Source organism: Jatropha curcas, chromosome 10, assembly GCF_041381405.1.
Source record: "Jatropha curcas cultivar XTBG-Jc1 chromosome 10, XTBG_Jcur_1.0, whole genome shotgun sequence".
NCBI lineage: Eukaryota > Viridiplantae > Streptophyta > Magnoliopsida > Malpighiales > Euphorbiaceae > Jatropha > Jatropha curcas.
Genome location: NC_143160.1, coordinates 11,974,475 through 11,995,326, shown reverse-complemented (window position 1 = coordinate 11,995,326; position 20,852 = coordinate 11,974,475). Strand labels below are relative to the sequence as shown.

Here is a 20,852-nt window from a genome sequence, read left to right as displayed (position 1 = left end):
TATGCCAATATGGTACTTAAAACGTCCGGGATGTCGCGAGGATCGCAGAACTGGTCCCGGAATAATTTTTGGAGGTCCGGAACTCCCGGAAAAGCCCCTGGAGTGAAATACGGGGGATCCCACCGCACACGGCGGCAGCAGCCGCCCAGCCGGGCGGCAGCTGCCGCCGAGCGGCCTTGGCGGCAGCTGCCGCCCTGCCAGGCGGCACCTGCCGCCCCTCCAGGCGGCACCTGCTGCCCAGCCTCCCAGGCGGCAGCTGCCGCCCTGCCTCCCAGGCGGCACCTGCCGCCCTGGACCCGAAAATGGCCTATAAATAGACCATTTTCAGTCCAATTTTGACACCCCTGTCCGTGTTGACGGACGATCTTTCTCCCACCCACGCTCTTTGCGATTTCTTTACCGTTTTTTGCATTTAATTTAATTTTTTATTGCATTTTTGTTATGATATTTGGACACTAAAAATTGAACAAATTAAAATTAATTAATTCCCAAGCAAGGAGCTTAAATCTGGAAGTAAGAAGTGGTCGCCGATTAAATCAGGTACGCAAATAAAATTCTGCCTATTTAATTTTAAGTACTTCATGCATATTTCTCTTCTACTCTCAATAATTCTATAGCTGCATAAATGCATTCATGTTATCATTTTTGGCAAATAAACTGCTTTAATAAAACATGATTAAGTTTAACGCCCGCTTAATTAATAACCGTGGTAGTTAAGCTTAAATCCGACAATGTTGGTTAAAGAGCCTAGTTAATTAATAACTATGGTTCGATTGCCTTTATTTCGAACAATCTCGCCTAAAAGTCCAATTAATCAATAATTGTGGCTAACGGCCTAATTTAATCACGTTTTTTGGCAACAAAATTGCCTACATTTAATCAATCAATTTTGGCAACTAATTGCCTACGGTCTAATCGATTTTTAACAAACAAATTGCTTATAAATGAGATTAACCATTTTTTAGCGACAAATCGCTTAAAATCAATCTTTTGGCAAAATGCCTTAAAATCAACCATTTTCGGCTTAAAGCCATTAAAATCAACATTTTTGGCAACATGCCTAAAGATCAATCAATCTTTGGCAGAATGCCTAAACAAAATGCACAAAGTATACACACTTATGCACAAAGCATACACACTTATGCACAAAGCATACACACTTATGCACAAAGCATACACACTCATGCACGAAGCATACACACACTCATGCATTAAGCATACACCTTCAAAGTCCTTCAAAGAAGGCCTATCGAACTACGTTGACTTTGATCTTCCATTCAAACGGAAGTACGTAGGCACGTTCGGGATTTCACCCCGGGTGGCAAGTCGAAATCATCAAAATCACTCAAACATTTCATTAATCCATCATTCACCTTGCAAAGCATTCATTCATCGGTTAGTTCATCAGCATGACATAGTCTCGGGATCCATCTCGGGTTTGCATACCATGCCTTACACATTGGGATAATTAATCTAGTAACTAGGTTAATTAAAATTGGAGTCACATAGGGTTTTTTCCTAGTTTACCCTAAAATAATTAAACAAGGTGGCGACTCACACACTCACGTGCATTTCTGTCCTTAATCATATGCATTCACATGCCTATGCTTCCGGGGGGAGGGGTTCACAGTTTGGCGACTCTGCTGGGGATTTATGTAATCATTTTGCATAAAGCAAGACTACGATTGTTGTAAACTAACCCGCCCTTCTTTAGGGTATTATTTTACAATGCTTTGTTTTGCAGGGTATCCTAGCACGAATCAAGTGTTCTTTCTTTAAGAATACTTGATGAGGAAATTTGAACTTAATTGAAACATTTAATTAAGACATTAAAACTTGTTGATTTATTTGCACGATTGAGAATCTTTTTCTCTATTGCATAAAAAATGAACTTCAAATGAATTTCTTCTCTTCTGTTCAAACTTCTGAGTCTGGATAGCAAGTAGCGCTGATCGGCAGGTCTCTTTGATTATGCCGACGGACAGCCAAAGCGTCCTCCCTGTTACCGCAAACCATCTCTAATCCTTTTGGAGGTGGCCCATGAGTATGCGTACCGTTGGACCCACGCGAAACTCTTTGTTTCACATGTGGTTAGGTATATCCATGCTCAAGGTTCAAGGGTCCCTTTATAAGCCTATTCTCTATTTGCATCATAGCCTATAGAACCTATCCCTTAGGACTGTATGCACCCAATAATGTGAAGCATATCATGAACAGATTATGTTGTGATGTTGTGCGCATTCACGCATTCATCCCATACTTCACAAATAAAAAAAAAAACATTTTCATTTCAAAGCTGGAAAATCACATTTTGGTCCCTGAGACTTGAAAAATTACATTTTGGTCCCTGAGACCTGGAAAATTACATTTTGATCCTTAGACCTGAAAAATTCCCAATTTGGCCCCTAAGGCCCAAAAATTCCCAATTTGGCCCCAGAGGGCCGAAAATTCACATTTTGGCCCCAAAGGCTCAAAAATCCTCAATTTGGCCACAGAGGCCCAAAAATCCCCAATTTGGCCCCAAAGGCCCAAAAATTCACATTTTGGCCCCTAAGGCCCAAAAAAAAAATTTTTCTTTGAGGACTTAGGACCTTTCGAAAAGTCGAGGTATCCAGCCCTAAACACTCTACCTTACATGTCACATCCCATTGGGTCCTATCCTAGGTGTCCTAGCATGCCAACATTACCCTACCTCACATTATTTCACATACCCTATGAAAGCACCTTACATAGGATAGTCTAATCATTTTGACTATGTCCTTTCACAGGTACCCCTCCCAAGACCACCAGTACTCGAAATACCAACTGAGCTCTCACCCACAAGTTCAACAACCCTGACTGCACCAATGGCATCACTGTCTGACATCCGAACCCTCATGGAACAATTGGAAGCCAGAATGGAGGCTAGAATGAATGAGGCATTGGCTGCCCAAAGAATTGCCCTATTAGCTGAACTAGGCGGTAGTAATGGAAATGGGGCTCCAGTTGGGGGAAATGGTAATGCTGCCTCCAATCAAGGACCTGGTGCTACATCTGCATCCTCAAACCCTATCCCTAACTTGGAAGACATGCCCTCCAAAACTGCTTCTGAGTTGGAAGCTCAGAAAATGAGAGAAAAACTGGAATTGTTAGAAAAATCTGTTACTGCCCTTAAAACACACAAAGAAGTGGTGGACATGGACTCCTTGTCCTTGTTCCCCAAAGCAAGATTACCTACAAAATTCAAGATGCCCAACATGGATAAGTTTGACGGAACCACTTGTCCCAAAACGCACCTGAAAATGTATGTGGGTGCCCTCAACCCGTTTGGCCTGAACAGCGAGCTCCTTGCTCAGTTGTTTCAGCAATCTTTGACTAGTGCTGCATTAAGATGGTTTGTAAGCTTGGATCATTCCAAAATGAAGAATTGGGAGGACATATGCAATGCTTTCAACACGCAGTACCATTATAATATCGAAGTGGATGTTACCCGGAGGGAACTGGAAACCACTAAACAAAAGAACAATGAGCCCTTCTCCTCGTTCCTTTCGAGGTGGAGAGCCAAAGCTGCTCAAATGATTAACCGACCCTCTGAACAGGAACAAGTTGACATAATAATCAATAATTTACGGCCTGTCTACCAGTCACAACTTCAAACACAGTACTTGCCTACGTTCCAATCGCTCATTGCGACTGCAACTAAGGTGGAAGACTTAATCCAGTTGGGTCGGCTCAAAGAAGACTCATACAAGAAGCAGAATCATGCTGGGTCTAGTGAGACAAATGAAGTAGCCAGTATAATCCCCACGAATCCTTTACGTGTTGGGAATTTGGGAAACAATCAGCCAAGGAGGCAATATACTGATCTCGGCATGCCAATCCTTTTGGTATTCCGAGAAGCAATGAAAGCAAATTTACTGAAGCCCTTAGAAGCAAGGCCATTACCAAACCCCCTGCCCCAGAATTTCAAAGCCAAAGAATACTGTGAGTACCATCAAGGACATGGGCATAAGACCGAATCATGCTGGACTTTGAAAAACCGTCTACAAGACCTGATTGACAATGGGTCTATCATCCCCAAGAGCAAGCTGAATAACAACCAATCCCTTGCCTAACCATGGGATTAATGCAAAAAAAAAAAAATTGCTGAACAAGAATCGTTCGATCCTTTCGAACTTTTCTTAGAAATGAATGAAGTTTGTGTCTGAGAAGGTTGAGATCAAACCTCCAAAAGAACAAAAGAATTGTTCAAGACCAACAACAACATGTCTGATTGATTGAAGCATCAAGAAGAACAAAGTCACTACAGTCAATCCGATCCTAGTCCATCATAGTCCACCTAGAGTCTATCTTTTAGGGCCTAGTTTCTTTTTCATTTCCATTCAAGTTTTCATTCAATTTAAATTTGTAAATCTAAGTGTCTTTTGTACACAAATTTTGTCTTATCTATAAAAAGGGATCAGTTTACGTTCCAATCATGTTTATACTCTCTCTCTATCTTTTCCTGTGAAAGCACAAAAAAAAAATCAAAAAAAAATAATGAAAAAAAAATGATGATAAAAAAAAAAGATAATAAAAATTGGCAAAGAAAAATGCATTCATCCATTCATTTGCTCTGCATCAATCAAAGCTGGGGGCATCTTAAGAAGCACCATCAAAGGGGAAGTTTTGAAGGGTAATCATGGAAAGGATCCAGCAAAGGGTACGCAAGACTTCAAACAATACCGAGACAAAGCCGATTGAAGGGTTTAGGGCCAGAATGGTTTCTCCGAAAACCCAAAGATGGAAGATGCTCCGATAGAGAGGTGTCTGAATTTTGAGCTTAAAAGCAACAGAATAAAGAAGTTATGCTTGGAATTGGGTTGGGTCTGCACGAAGTCGCAATGCTATCCATACACTACTCAAGTCATCTCAGAATCAAGTTGCCTCGAAATTCTTTATGGAGAGGCTGCTTCTAAGTAAGCAAAAGGAAAAACGGGACAAAAGGAACCCCTGGTCAAAAGGAAGCAAACAAAGCAAAAAGAAAAAAAATGGGTCAAAAGGAACTTCTGCACAAAAGAAAGAAATCAAAGCTACAGGAAATCAAGTTGTCAAAAACGGGTCAACTGTAAGCTCTCCGTTAAATTCAAGCCCATCAAGGGTAGATGACAAATCATTTCAGCCATAAGGACAAAGACCAAGCAGCTGCTCACATTTTGAAAAAGCAAGTTAAAAGAAGCAGTTGTTTCTACAAATTGGATGACAACAAACACCTTGAAAATCAAGCGCCAAGCATGGCACAAGTACAAGTGTCCTTATAAACAAGGACCATTTCTCAAAACAAGGAAAAGGAAGAGTCTCCTCAAAATTCCTTATGGAGAGGAGAACCATTGAGGAAATAAGTTTCAAATTCAGAGGAAGATGAAGTTCAAGAAAATGAATCGAATTAACCTCAAGAATTCAAACATGGCGAAGCCACAAACTCAAAGCATAAAAGCTTCTTCAACACTCAAGCCACTCAGGTTACCACCACAATGTGGGTATTCAAAACTCTTTGTGATGAATACAAGTCATATTTCAGTCAACCAGTGGTAAAACCACAACAACAACAAATTCAAATTCGCCTAGGGTCATCACTATCATACGAGCTCGAGTCAATAAGTTGATTCAACATCATCCAATCGGGAAATGAATCCCGTAAAGACATTCAGTCGGGAATGAATCCCGTAAAGACATCAAATCGGGAATGAATCCCGCAAAGACATCAAGCCGGGAAGGAATCCCGCGAAGAAATCAAGTCAGAAATAAATTCTGCATCAACATCAAGTCGGGAAAGAATCCCGCAAAGACATCAAGCCGGGAAGGAATCCCGCGAAGAAATCAAGTCAGAAATAAATTCTGCATCAACATCAAGTCGGGAAAGAATCCCGCAAAGACATCAAGCCGGGAAGGAATCCCGCGAAGAAATCAAGTCAGAAATAAATTCTGCATCAACATCAAGTCGGGAAAGAATCCCGCAAAGACATCAAGCCGGGAAGGAATCCCGTGAAGAGATCAAGTCAGAAATGAACTCTGCATCAACATCAAGTCGGGAAGGAATCCCGCAAAGACATCCAGTCGGGAAGGAATCCCGCAAAGACATCAAGCCGGGAAGGAATCCCGTGAAGAAATCAAGTCAGAAATGAACTCTGCATCAACATCAAGTCGGGAAGGAATCCCGCAATGACATCCAGTCGGGAAGGAATCCCGCAAGGACATCAAGCCGGGAAGGAATCCCGTGAAGAAATCAAGTCAGAAATGAACTCTGCATCAACATCCAGTCGGGAAGGAATCCCACAACGACATCAAGCCGGGAAGGAATCCCGTGAAGAAATCAAGTCAGAAATGAATTCTGCATCCACATCAAGTCGGGAAGGAATCCCGTAAAGACATCAAGCCGGGAAGGAATCCCGCGAAGAAATCAAGTCAGAAATGGATCCTGCATTGGGAAGGAATCCCGCAAAGACATCAAGCCGGGGAGAAGTCCCGCGAAGAAATCAAGTCAGAAATGAATTCTGCATCAACATCAAGTCGGGAAAGAATCCCGCAAAGACATCAAGTCGGGAAAGAATCCCGCAAAGACATCCAGTCGTGAAGGAATCCCGTAAAGACATCAAGCCGGGAAGGAATCCCGTGAAGAAATCAAGTCAGAAATGAACTCTGCATCAACATCCTGCCAGGAAGGACTCCCGCAAAGACATCAAGCCGGGAAGGAATCCCGAAGAAATCAAATCGGAAATGAATTCCACAATCAGCATTAAGTCGGAATTGAATTTTGCCCCAACAGCAAGTCATTCCGCACCAAGTCGGAAATAAATTCCGCACCAAGACGGAAAGGAATCCTGCACTTGTGAACCCCTTCCCCAAAAGCACATAGGCATGTGATGCATATGATGAATGAGAAGAAATACACGTGATGTGTGTGAGTCGCCACCTTGTTTAATTATTTTAGGGTAAACTAGGAAAAAACCCTAAGTGACTCCATTTTTAATTAACCTAGTTACTAGATTAATTATCCCAATGATTAAGGCACAATCTACGAACCCGAGATGGATCCCGAGACTATGTCATGCTGATGAACTAACCGATGAATGAATGCTTTGCAAGGTGAATGATGGATTAATGAAATGTTTGAGTGATTTCGACTTGCCACCAGGGGTGAAATCCCGAACGTGCCTACGTACTTCCGTTTGAATGGAAGATCAAAGTCAACGTAGTTCGATAGGCCTTCTTTGAAGGGCTTTGAAGGTGTATGCTTAATGCATGAGTGTGTGTGTGTATGCTCCGTGCATGTTTGTGTATGCTTTGTGCATGTTTGTGTATGCTTTGTGCATGAGTGTGTATGCTTTGTGCATGTTTGTGTATGCTTTGTGCATGAGTGTGTATGCTTTGTGCATGAGTGTGTGTATGCTTTGTGCATGAGTGTTTAGGCATTTCGCCAAAGATTGATTGATTTTTTAGGCATGTTGCCAAAAATGTTGATTTTAATGGCTTTTAGCCAAAATGATTTGATTTAGGCAATTGTTGCCAAAATGTGCGATTTAGGCGATTGTCGCCAAAATGGTTGATTTTAAGGCCTTTGGCCAAAATGTGTTGTTTTAGGCAATTAGTTTGCCAAAAATGTGCGATTTAGGCGATTGTCGCCAAAATGGTTGATTTTAAGGCCTTTGGCCAAAATGTGTTGTTTTAGGCAATTAGATTGCCAAAATGATTGATTTTAGGCGATTGTCGCCAAAATGATTCGATTCTACGACTTTTAGTCGAAAAAGATTGATTTTAAGGCGTTTCGCCAAAATGGTTCGATTTTACGACTTTTAGCCGAAAAAGGTTGATTTGTAGGCATTTTGCCAAAAAATGTTGATTTAGGCTTTTAGTCACAATTATTGATTAATTGGACTTAAGCCGGATTTGTTCGAAATAAGGCAGTTGAACCGTAGTTATTAATTAACTAAGCTCTTTCAGCCAATATTGTCGTATTTAAGCTTTAATGCCACGGTTATTAATTAACCGGACGTTTAAGCTTAATCATATTTATTTAAGACAGTTTATTTGTCTAAATGATGATGTGAATACATTTATGCAATTATAGAATTATTAAGAGTAGAAAAGAAGTATGCATGAAGTGCTAAAATTAAATAGGCAGAGTTTCGTTTACGTACCTGATTTAATCGTCGACCACTTCTTAACTCCAGGTTAAGCTCCTCGCTTAGGTATATTAATTAATTTTTAATTTTATTTAATTTTAGTGGTCAAATATCACAATAAAAATTAAATTAAAATGCAAAAAGCGGTAAAGAAGGACGCAAAGAGCGTGAGAGAGAGAAGGTTTCGTCTATCAAAATAGACAAGGCGCACCAGAAAATGGCTGAAAATGGCCTATTTATAGGCCATTTTCGGGTCCCGGGCGGCAGGTGCCGCCTGGCTCAGCGGCAGGTGCCGCCCTGTCGGTGGGGCGGCAGGCCCCGCCCACGCTGGGCGGGGGTTGGCCGCCTGGGAGGGTGCGCAGACTGCGAGCCATTCCGGTTTGTTCGGCAGGCCCCGCCTGGTCTGGGCGGCAGGTGTCGCCCAAGCTGGGCGGCAGGTGCCGCCCAGGGGGTGGGGGGGAGCCCCCCTGCGCGGGGCGACAGGCCCTGCGGGCGCTGGGCGGCACGCCTCTCCCGCAAAGAGACATAGCCGCGCCGGAGAGGAGGCATCGCAAGAGCTGGGCGGCAGGAATGCCCGCGCGACGCTGGGCGGCAGGCCCCGCCCGCGCGTGGCGAAGTAGCGATGGGCGGCAGCATCGCACGCGCAGCCCCCTTGCGCTGGGCGGCAGCTCTCCAGGAGTGGGCGGCAGGCTTGCCCGGCTTGTCGGGGGCGGCAGGTGCCTCCCAGGCTGGGCGGCTGCTGTCCGGCGGCCGGCTCCGCCGTGGCCGGCGGCAGGCGCCGCCGTGCCCGGCGACCGGCTCCGCCGTGCCCGGCGGCCGGCGCCGCCGTGGCCGGTTTGGACACCGTGCCTCGCTCCGGGGGCTTTTTTGGGAGTTCCGGACCTCCGAAAAATATTCCGGGACCTGTTCCGCGATCCTCGCGATATTCCGGACATTTTAAGTACCATATTGACATATTTTCGGTGAACTTCCGAAATAGCCTCCGGTCCGGCCGGACTGTTTGCAGTCCGGGAAAACAGGCTTTCTGAGCCTCAAAATTTGGGTATTCACAGCACTAACATAAGTTTGCATCATAAAAAGCATTTTCTCTTTGCCAATATAAAAAAATAATAAAAAATAATAAAAAAAAAGAAGAAAAGAAAAATAAAAGCTGGAGTCGAAAACCCGAAAGGGCGGCTTCAGGCAAGAATTGAGCCTGCTAGGCTGAAAATCCGAAAGGGCGGTCTAGGCAAAAGTTAGGGCAAAGAGCCTGCTAGAGTCGAAAACCCGAAAGGGCGGCTACTAGGCAAAAGTTAAAAAAATAAAATAAAATAAAAATAAAAATAAAAATAAAAATAAAAAGTGCTTTCAAAGGTCTTCTCAGGAGTATATAAATCATTTTTTCCAGAAACCACTGAATCCCTTCGAGTCAAAATTCACTACAAGAGAAATTTGAGTCTAAATCGAGTCTCTAAATCGAGTCTCCATCACCAGTGGTCATTCCACTACGAGTCACAAAAATCGAGTCATTCTCAAAAGTTCATTTTGAAAGCGTTACTCTTTGAGTCATTCCTCGAAAAAAAGAGAGAGAGGAAAATGTCAATTCAATCCCCGGGGTTTCCAAAAAGACCCCGAAAAATGTCATTCGTCTCCACTCGGACCATCGTTTCTTCGATCCTTTCAAGACGAATGATGTCATCCACGTTGTCCGTTTTCCTCGAGTCATGTAAGTGGCTTTGTTCTCTTTGATTCCTCAATCGATTGGACAAGTACAATACCAATGTCTTGAAGTATTCCATGGTCATCACCATTCTGGGGGCAAGAAGTGATAAGAACCTTCACCATTCTCCCATCACAGAAGTAATCACGGAATTTTTAGTCTTTCATTAAGAAGAAATTCTACTTCAGCTAATAAGGGCATCAATTCTCTCAAGCAGGGGCAAAATCCTCCAAGTCGGATTCAGGGGCAAGTGTTATAAAAAAAAATAATACACAACCCAGGGTGAAACCCAACCATCATCAATCTCTTTTATACAAACCCAGGGAAGAACCCGGTTAATGGTTAACCTTTTTCTTCCATAAAACCTAGGGTAAAACCCTAACCAATAACCAACCATTTTTCATCCAAAACCAAGCCATTTGATCGTTTCGACTTTAGGTGGACCCTTGGCTCTCAAAGAAAAAAAAAATAAAAATAAAACAAATCTCTTTTTAAGCCCTCATTAAGAGGCAAAACATCTTTTCAAGTCCTCTAAGAGGCAAAATCACTTTTTAAGCCCTCATTAAGAGGCAAAACATCTTTTCAAAAATAAAACAAAACTCTTTTCAAGCCCTCATTAAGAGGCAAAACATCTTTTCAAGTCCTCTAAGAGGCAAAATCACTTTTTAAGCCCTCATTAAGAGGCAAAACATCTTTTCAAGTCCTCTAAGAGGCAAAATCACTTTTTAAGCCCTCATTAAAAGGCAAAACATCTTTTCAAATCCTCTAAGAGGCAAAATCTCTTTTCAAGTCCTCTAAGAGGCAAAACTTCTTTTTTAAGTCCTCAAAGGGGCAAAAACATCTTTAAATTGCAAACATAAATCCATGCATTTGATCATTTCATTTGAGACGGCAAGGTTTCCTTCTCTGCCCATCCTCAAAATTTGCTCCATCAGACAACCACTGGCTCTCATAAATCATTTTTATGATAGCCAGTGGGGGGCAACTGTGAATACTCAAATTTTGAGGCTTCTCATGTTGTTGGTGGCATGTGAAACACTTTAAATGGAGGAAAACACGCTGCTACAGTGCCATGCCAATTAGTTTGACTTTGCTGCAGCAACTGTGCAAACAGTCCGGCCGGACCGGAGGCCATTTTGGACATTTACTGGAAGTATGCCAATATGGTACTTAAAACGTCCGGGATGTCGCGAGGATCGCAGAACTGGTCCCGGAATAATTTTTGGAGGTCTGCAACTCCCGGAAAAGCCCCTGGAGTGAAATACGGGGGATCCCACCGCACACTGCGGCGCCGGCCGCCGGCCACGGCGGCAGCGGCCGCCGGACATGCCGCCCCTCCAGGCAGCACCTGCCGCCCAGGCGGCAGCTGCCGCCCCTCCAGGCGGCACCTGCCGCCCAGCCTCCCAGGCGGCAGCTGCCGCCCAGCCAGGCGGTACCTGCCGCCCTGGACCCGAAAATGGCCTATAAATAGACCATTTTCAGTCCAATTTTGACACCCCTGTCTGTGTTGACGGACGATCTTTCTCCCACCCACGCTCTTTGCGATTTCTTTACCGTTTTTTGCATTTAATTTAATTTTTTATTGCATTTTTGTTATGATATTTGGACACTAAAAATTGAACAAATTAAAATTAATTAATTCCCAAGCAAGGAGCTTAAATCTGGAAGTAAGAAGTGGTCGCCGATTAAATCAGGTACGCAAATAAAATTCTGCCTATTTAATTTTAAGTACTTCATGCATATTTCTCTTCTACTCTCAATAATTCTATAACTGCATAAATGCATTCATGTTATCATTTTTGGCAAATAAACTGCTTTAATAAAACATGATTAAGTTTAACGCCCGCTTAATTAATAACCGTTGTAGTTAAGCTTAAATCCGACAATGTTGGTTAAAGAGCCTAGTTAATTAATAACTATGGTTCGATTGCCTTTATTTCGAACAATCTCGCCTAAAAGTCCAATTAATCAATAATTGCGGCTAACGGCCTCATTTAATCACGTTTTTTGGCAACAAAATTGCCTACATTTAATCAATCAATTTTGGCAACTAATTGCCTACGGTCTAATCGATTTTTAGCAAACAAATTGCTTATAAATGAGATTAACCATTTTTTAGCGACAAATCGCTTAAAATCAATCTTTTGGCAAAATGCCTTAAAATCAACCATTTTCGGCTTAAAGCCATTAAAATCAACATTTTTGGCAACATGCCTAAAAATCAATCAATCTTTGGCAGAATGCCTAAACAAAATGCACAAAGCATACACACTTATGCACAAAGCATACACACTCATGCACAAAGCATACACACTCATGCACAAAGCATACACACTCATGCACGAAGCATATACACACACTCATGCATTAAGCATACACCTTCAAAGCCCTTCAAAGAAGGCCTATCGAACTACGTTGACTTTGATCTTCCATTCAAACGGAAGTACGTAGGCACGTTCGGGATTTCACCCCGGGTGGCAAGTCGAAATCATCAAAATCACTCAAACATTTCATTAATCCATCATTCACCTTGCAAAGCATTCATTCATCGGTTAGTTCATCAGCATGACATAGTCTCGGGATCCATCTCGGGTTTGCATACCATGCCTTACACATTGGGATAATTAATCTAGTAACTAGGTTAATTAAAATTGGAGTCACATAGGGTTTTTTCCTAGTTTACCCTAAAATAATTAAACAAGGTGGCGACTCACACACTCACGTGCATTTCTGTCCTTAATCATATGCATTCACATGCCTATGCTTCCGGGGGGAGGGGTTCACAATCTCTAGTTCTTATTTCTAACTCTTAATCTTGTTTATTTCTTTCATTATCTTATTGATTATGGAATATTTATCAAGTATTGTTGAGTTTTATTTAAGTACTATGTGTAACTAAACTCTTATACTAGAGGGTTTGATGTAGCTTAATCTCTTTTCCAATTTATGCAATTAGATTTATTTTTCCTTATTCAAGTTATGATTTATTAATGAACTTAATGCTTCTAGGCAGAATTTTCCCCTAGATTGATTTATTTCAATTATCACTATCGGAAGAAGGATCTTTGATATGAAAAGGTTAATAAAACACATGAGAATAATAACTTGATGCGGAAGCTATACGGTTTGACTCATGGGGGGTTTTCATAAGTTAAAGACCTTAGGTTATGAATTCACAGGACAAACCATAAAACTTAATGATTTAATTCATGTTTGATTGCGCTATTGGAAGATAGGTAATTAGACCGGGTTAAAATAGCTAACAATACATCGGGAGAGCTTGTTAGTGATTTTTGGGTTGTTTCCCCTACTTGAATAATTAAATTGATTAATGAACTAATGAAATAAATTGGATAGAGTTAAGTGAAATCAAAACCCCTAGTAGTTTTACTTCCTTGATTTCTTCAATCAATAATTGCTTGCTTAAGTTCTTATTTTTACTTGTTAAATTTAATTTCTACAAACAATTTCCTCAATCATCGTTTAAATAATAACAAGATAACATAATTTTGGTACTTGGATTACAATCCCTGTAGATACGATACTCTACTCATCATATATTACTTGTGGCGATTCGTATACTTGCGAAATAAGCTGTCATTGAAGATTGGTTTGCACATTAATGGACAATATATAGGCTTTAATATCGATCTTCCCAGTGATAACTAATTAGTTGGTCTCTTTATTATTTTACCCATTTATGAGTAAACGTGTAAATTGACTCGTGATTCTATTTAGATAAGTAAATCCTAACATGCTAAACCGAACATAAATACGTATATGAAACTAATAATAAAATCTATTTGGAAAGAAAAAGTTAGGATTAGCTCAATTACAATATTATAGGATTACACTTATTGGGTGCATGAACTGAATTTAGGTAAATCTTTCCCGAATATGAATAAGCCCCAACTGGTCTCCTAAATTACAAAGTCAGAACTTACCATGAAGGGAAAGTGTATGCAACTACAATCAAACCCGCGCTCTCTATAAAAAGAAACTGAGATAGCTCCACTTTCCGCGGTACACAAAACCAGCAAAATGGCTTCTTCAATCTCTTACTCAGTGCTTATCTTTTTCCTTCTGCTCTCACCTTCTTGCATTCTTTCAGGTCCAATTGTCGACTCTTTTATCCAATGTCTGACACTCAATTCCAAAGTCTCAATTCCTTTCTCAACTTCATTGTACACACCAAACAATTCCTCGTTCTCTGAAGTCTTACAATCCACCGCTTGGAACCTCCGTTTCTTATTACCCTCCGTTCTTAAACCAGAATTCATCTTCATCCCGTCACACGAAACCCATATCCAAGCTGCCGTTATCTGTTCGAAACAGTTGCCTATCCATCTTAGAGTCCGTAGTGGCGGCCATGATTTGGAAGGTTTATCTTACAGATCAGAAATCGACAATCCCTTTTTTATTATAGATATGTCAGCACTCCGTTCTGTTGACGTTAATATTGACGATAACAGTGCATGGGTTCAAACGGGCGCAACCCTTGGGGAATTGTATTACAGAATTGCAGAAAAAAGCCAAACCCACGGCTTTCCGGCAGGACTTTACAACAGTGTAGGAGTCGGGGGTCATATTACTGGCGGCGGGTATGGTGCAATGCTGCGAAAGTACGGTCTTGCTGCCGATAATGTAATTGATGCTCAGATTATTGACGTTCATGGCAGACTTCTTGATCGTCAAGCTATGGGCGAAGATCTTTTCTGGGCAATTAGAGGTGGCGCTGGGGGTAACTTTGGAATTATTGTTTCTTGGAAACTAAAGTTAGTCCAGATTCCTTCTACTGTTATCTTTTTTAAAGCTACAAAAACTTCAGAACAAAATGGAACTAAAATTCTTCAACGGTGGACTGAAGTCGCTCACAAGCTCGACGAGGATCTTTTCATTAGAGTTCTAATCTCACCTGCTAATATTGGTAATAGTACGGTACGAACCGTATCAACTTCTTATGAAGGTTTCTTTCTTGGCGATTTAAACAGACTTCTCAAAGTTATGGAAAATAGTTTTCCTGAATTGGGTTTAGCCAGAAATGATTGTACAGAGACGAGTTGGGTCAAATCGGTTTTATATACAACCGGTTATCCAACTAATTCAAAGCCTGAAGTTTTACTGCAGGGTAAATATTTATTCAAAACTTCCTATAAATCAAAATCAGATTTTGTTAAAGAACCCATTGCTGAAGCGGCATTGGAAGGTCTTTGGAAGATACTCTTGGAAGAAGAAACACCATTTATGATATGGACTCCTTTTGGAGGGAAGATGAATGAGATTTCAGAATCTGAAATTCCATTTCCTAACAGAAACGGGACTTTGTTCATGATTCATTATGCTTCTAGTTGGCAAAATGGACAAAAGAATGAAGCAAAGCATATTGATGGGGTAAGAAAGCTTTATAATTATATGGAGCATTTCGTTCCTAATAATCCAAGAACTGCTTATGCTAATTACAGGGATCTTGATTTGGGTATGAACAGCAAGAATAATTTTAACGTTACCCAAGCTAGCGTTTGGGGTATTAAGTATTATAAAGATAATTTTAATAGATTGATTCAAGTGAAGACTGAGGTTGATCCTGATAACTTTTTTAGGCATGAGCAGAGTATTCCACCTCTTCCTGTTTCTTAAACAAGAAAAAGAAAGCCAAGAGGTGGATTTAAGGACCGAATTAAGTGTTGTTTGGGTTTAAGTGAAAGAGGAATAATAATTTGTATACACAAATTTATATATGTTATATTATGTTGAAAAGTTAATTAATTTAATAGATAATTGTATTTTTTTAAAAATAATGAATAGTAATCTACCTTTAGCCAATGGACCAAATAATGAATTGGATGAAGATTTAGGAACTTTAATAGTAATCTACCTTTTAGCCAATGGACCTTAATATAGATGGCTAAAGAGATCTGCACATATGATCGGACGTCATAAATTCATATCCCTCTACTCTAATGGCTAAAGGGACAATTTAACAAATGTCGAAAATAAGAATTCAAATTAAACAAAATGTAAGAAACGTTTAGAAATTAACATAATATCAATTTTGGTAAAAAAAAAAAAAATTACGTAATACTAAAAGTAATCTTAAAAGAAAAGGTTTATGTGATTCAACCTGACAATCGGCAATAGCGATAGTCATCTGTGATCGATTTTCCGCCACTGATGACCGACTTTCGACAACGACAACAACAACAGCAATGATAAAGGCGACGACAACAATGGTGATAACAGAATCGAAGACGATGACAGTAACAGCGATAAAGATAACAACATAAGGGTAAAATAGCAAATAAATAATGAAAATGACATTTTTTTTTAATATTTAAGGTTAAATTGAGGTTTTTTAAAATAAAGTTTCAAAATATGACATTTATTACAATAGCCCGTTTAGTTTTTATCTTTAATCGAGTTTGTAATTTGCATTGTTATCTACTCTCTTACGGGTTGACCATGGTACATAATTTTTTCTCTAAAAAAAAAAAAAAAAAAAAAAACTTGAGCTTTTACATTTTTGATACCCACATTTAGAGAGAATCTCATATTACTACTTTATTAAAAAAAAAAAAAAGAGATTTTGTTTTCCTTTTTAGTTTATCTCAAATTACAAATTACTTAATCCATGTCTTTGAAAAATATATAATTGTGTATTCTACAGCTTGCCACCATTGAATAAAGTAGTCTTCCTTAAAATCAACATTTAGCGGTTAAATGCATATTAAAAGATGAAAACATACTCGTGCATTTGTTAGTCAATTAAGCTAAGGGCGCGCCTCTTTACTTTTAATCCCATTTCACAGCCAACCTCCACCTCGCTCAAAAAAAAAGAAAACTAACATTGCTTGCTCTAATCGGAATACCCGCTACAAACCCTAAATGCTTGTAAAATAGTTAAAGGTTCTCTGCTATTCATAATTCTCATTGAGCAGTACCTTTTTTGTTTTGTCAGTTCTCCATTGATATCTTGGTAATGGTTTTACTTCCATCCTCCTAAGCAAACCAAAGAAAGCAATTAGTTTTTGGAAAGATGTTCTCAATTAATTTCCAAGCTCTTGTAGCATTGGCTTATGTGTAAACTAGAGATATAAGCGGAACAAGTATTTTAGGATTCTGCTCAGCACTGATCAATTAAATGAAAATATGAATAATTATAAATAGGTTTGGAATGGGTATGGTTAGTGAAATTACAACTCGTAAAGGACACAACTAGATAGGGGTATAGATCGCTAGGTACCCATGACTCATTACCTGCTATATTAAATGGTTTTGATAATGGGTGCCATGGGTAGCTTACTGATTATCAGTAGAAAGATGTATTTTGAATAAGTTCATATTTAGATAGTTTAAAATTTATAAATACTCAATCCTTTTAATGAGTTCTGAACGAGCATGGGTAGTGAAATTCTAAATGAATATAGATAAGGGCAGCCCAAAAGTGATGGCTAACCACTTGCTTCTATCTCTAGTTTAAACCTAAGTTTTATATTATAATTATTCATAATTCCGCGCTTCGAGCGCGGGGATTTACATATTATTTGATCATTATTATCATTGAATTACTTTGATAAGTTTTTAATGTGCAATTTTATATTGAAATTTTTTTTATTAATAATAATAGCTAACACTCATATTTAGTCATAAATTGATGAATATTTAAAATTTAAAAATATTGATTTTATTTTTTATATTTAAATTTAACATAATAGAAATAATTGATACTTTTGTATAATAATTTAGATACATTATGAATCTAAATTTGAAATAGATATTGTAAATTTAAATGAGTTTTAAGGATAAAACTATAATAAAGAATTTGAGATTTCTCTTTTTACACAGAACTCTTCTTTCAGCATTATAAAATATTATTTAATTATTTAAATTTTAATAAATAATGTTATTTTCCTATTTATCTTATTGTTGAAATATTATAATGTATTCATGCAACTACAACTATATTAAATATATATATGACGTTTTTCTATAAAAAAAAAATCACGTTTCATTATCTTTTAATAAAATCATTTTCTTAAAAAAAATTAAGAAAGTTAAATTATAGAATTTAAAATTTTGATTAAAATCTCTTTTTTCTAATCCTAAACTAATTTTTTTAGTGTGTATAATCAAAATTTTAGATAATTTATTTCACATGCCAATAAATATCACAGCTTGCCAATAAATATCGCAGCTATTTGATTTGAAATCTGAAATTAGTTAGTCAAGTCATGAAAAATATAATTTATGATAATTAATAAATTTGTGATATATTAATTTAAAATGAACCTATTTTGCAGTAACATTATATGTAGTTGTAGTTCTGTATTATATATTATATATACTCTAAATCTTCACTTGAAAAAATAAATAAATAAATAAAAGAACATCCTTAGAAAAGAAAATTAGATCTTATTATTATATGTATGATAATACATCCAATGGTCACGTTTGAACCTGTCTGCTCCCACCAACCCAAGCCTTATAATATTAATATATATATATATATATAAGGAAATTAACAGGATCTCATCTCAGGATCATGTGGAGGGCTATTCCACGACCATACCCATTGTAAACTCTGATGATTCTCATACATATGTAAAGATAGAGAGCGAGAAAGCCTCCTTGGTTAAGGATAGCTTCAATCAGAAAAATTAAGCAAAAAACTATAAAGAGATAACCAAATAAATACGTGCAAGTGTTGCCGACAAAAACTGGAATAAATAAAATTCACTTACTATGCAAAGAATGATCTGACTTGATAGTAAGTATACCAGCTAGGAGATGTTTCTAAATGAAAATAGTAAATGAATACACAAAAGGTTAACTAAATCCATTGAAGAAAAGGTATTATGAAGAGTAAAAAAATACCGCCAATTGTGTTAAAATAAAATGCCATATCACGTACTTCACGTACTTTTGCAGTTCTGCAGCAATTAATTATTTAGATTTAGTAAGACAAATTGCCAATAGCGAGTTAAGAATATAAAAAATTTAGTATATGCTTTGCATGGTGAAGTAAAACATATCATTTTCACAACTATGCAATCATAACACTTTCTTCGCCAGTCTTCATGCAAGAGACAGCCTTGATGCAAGAGATACAAAGCCTATAATACCCAAAGACAGAAAAAAGAAAAGAAAAAAGAAGCAGCCAGCCAAAACTCATGAATAAATTCACTAAATATATTCTCAACTCTCCGAAAACTATGAATATCTAATTAAATAGAGTTGTAGATAGACACAAAAATCAAAAAAAAAAAAAAAATTCAAATATTTTGAAATCACAATCTATATATATATATATATATATATATATATATATATATAAAAGATGTAGTGTTAGAACTTTCTTTTTTAGAAAAAACTTATAAAAATTAAAGATTAAATGTAGATAGATAATTCTTTGCCTCCTCAACGTCGGGCAGTTTTCATTTCTTTGACTTTTGCTTCGGATACATAATTTAAGGACTTTTTGGTTTTAGAATTCAAATCACAAAAAGGAAAAGAGAATTATAAAAAATGATATTAGATAGAGTATAATTTTAAACAATTCAAACTGTAAATAGATAATTATAATTATATGTAGATAATTCAAGAATTTAAATAATTCAATATGGATAATTCATAGCAAAATAATAATTAAACACAAAAATTGAACAAAAACTTAAAAATTTTTTAAAAAAGAAAATAGAATCCTAGAGAAAGAGAACGCGCTGAGCTTTCTCTCTGTTTCAACTTTTATGTTGTACGTTGATTATATTCGTTATTTGTATTCGTTCAATTCATTATGTCATTATTCATTTTTACTTATTATTTTTACTCATTTTTATTTTTTTTATATTGCATATTGATTATAATTTTTATCTTGTATTATTTAGATATTTATTATATCGTCGTTTATCTAAAAGTCATTATAACTTGTATATGTATAATTCTACAATATCACCTAATAAATACATTTTAATATATATAGATATATAGATATAATACCAAAATATTATATATATTTTTAAAATTAAAATTTTTAATTTTTTCTCATCCTACACACACATATGTTCAATTTATTTTAAATAAAATTTTAAAAGTAAAAATTTAAAATTTTAAAAGGCTTAATTATATATATTCTATTTGAAAATTTATTTTTTAAAAAATACATCTAATCAAATTATACAAACATAAAGAAAAAATAGTATCATAAAAGAATTTACTTTTTTTTTTAATTCTCTCCTAAATAGAATGTTTACATTATAATAAAATATAATCAAATATTCAAAAATATATTCTAATTTTTTTTTTTTATGACGTGTATTGCAGGTTTCCATTGCTCATTTAATATTCGTAGTTTATACTTACTTATTTTCATATAGAATATTAACTATTTATTATAATTTTTCTCCTATATTGTGTATATCTTTTTAATGTTAGAACTTCCTCTTTTATTGTGGATGCATAAATAGTTAAAAATAAGTTAAATATTTTAATCAAATTAAATCTACCTGAGTTTAGGTAATTTATATTTAAAATCATTGATATTAATAATTTGTATATCTTTTAAGTTTAAAAATTATTTATAAAGTTTATCAATTTTAAAAAGTTTAATTCAAATACAATCAATTTAATAAATAAAAAATCTGAACTTCAGTGAGCTTTTACTTATACTAAATATAAAAAATATATATGAATTTATATATAAATTATATAGAATTCATTTAGACCAAATAAGATTCAAATAAAATCGTTAATATTTCATAAAATTTATGAATAATTACAAGAATTTTAATTTTTTACATGTTTGATCAAATAAGAAATTTTACTTCACAATCTTTAATCAAATGATTTTACTTAATAAAATGAGGGATAACTTTTGAAACTAATTTTAGTTAGGTAAGAATACACAATTGCTTTAATTTGAAACCACACCAAATTAAATAAAAATTAAAGTAAATTTTCAAAATGAAAAAAAGCCTCAAATGAAATATAGTTTAAAATCTAATTAGTTCAATCGGTTT

The 20,852-nt window shown here is 37.0% G+C and overlaps 1 non-coding gene across 1 annotated transcript; it reads left to right on the top strand.

Annotated features, from left to right (window-relative positions):
- The first annotated feature begins 13,761 nt into the window (after positions 1 to 13,761).
- Positions 13,762 to 15,631, top strand: LOC105637131 (monolignol oxidoreductase AtBBE-like 15). The gene has a single exon (XR_016318494.1). It is a non-coding gene; the product is annotated as a monolignol oxidoreductase AtBBE-like 15 (transcript).
- The last annotated feature ends 5,221 nt before the right edge of the window (positions 15,632 to 20,852 follow it).